Source organism: Hipposideros armiger, unplaced genomic scaffold (assembly GCF_001890085.2).
Source record: "Hipposideros armiger isolate ML-2016 unplaced genomic scaffold, ASM189008v1 scaffold_49, whole genome shotgun sequence".
Classification (NCBI taxonomy): Eukaryota; Metazoa; Chordata; class Mammalia; order Chiroptera; family Hipposideridae; genus Hipposideros; species Hipposideros armiger.
The window spans coordinates 860,908-861,867 of NW_017731399.1; positions in this window are offsets into that span (position 1 = coordinate 860,908).

A 960-nucleotide genomic window follows, 5' to 3' on the forward strand; every position below is an offset into this window, starting at 1 on the left:
TCAGGAGATGAGTGGGGGGTGAGAAATGTGGGGGACTGAGTATAAATTTTCTAGGCTAACTTTAGCCAAGACTGTCAGCCTCTCATTAGCATGGGAAGGAATTTTTGCTGAGACTGAGTTATTTGAGATCATTCATTACAAAACTTTATAAAACACATAGAGAAAGTGACGTTGACTAAAGTTCAGTAACGTTTATTGACTGACATCTTACCCTCCATCCCTGTAGGACCATAGGCACCATCCAGCACTGCCTCCACCTGACCTCGGTATATACGCATTTCCTGCCCCATCTCGGCTGCCCAGAGGTCACCACGATGCCCTTGGGTCTTGGAACGACGGTGGATTACATCTTCTTCTCAGCTGAGTCCTGCGAGAATGGGAACAGAACTGGTAAGCCTGGTGGATCCTGGGTTCCTAGAAGCCACCCCAAGGTCCTTGGAACAGCTGATGGCAGGTCAGGCACTTGGTGGCTTGGCTGGGCTGCTGGGACGTGCCCAGCCAAGGAGCAGATTTCATTCCTACCTGGCACTGATCATTTTCATCATACTTCCCGTAGGCCACTTGTCCGCTTCCTCTTCTTATTCTTGTAGCATTAGAGAGAGGCGGGCAGAACAGCACTCTCCACCCCTATTTTAGAGGGACAATAGAGCACTCAGAGGTTATTGGATTTGCTCAGTGGCAGCTGGTTAGCGAAGAACTTGGTTAGGTTAGAGACTATTTCCTGTCTCCTCACCCGACACCGGTACTCACTGTGTAGCAGTCTACCAGCCCCATGTCTGTTTTGTTTAAAGCATGTCTTTCCAAGTGTTTAAATTGATTGCCTATGTTTAAAACTCAGATTTGATGTAGAAAATCTGGGTTTCCTGTTTATCTTGGAAAATCAGAAGGCCCTGTAGTGCTGGGCCTGGGCATACACTGTCCATGTGGTCTTGGCGCTTGGAACCGACGCTGCTTCATGCA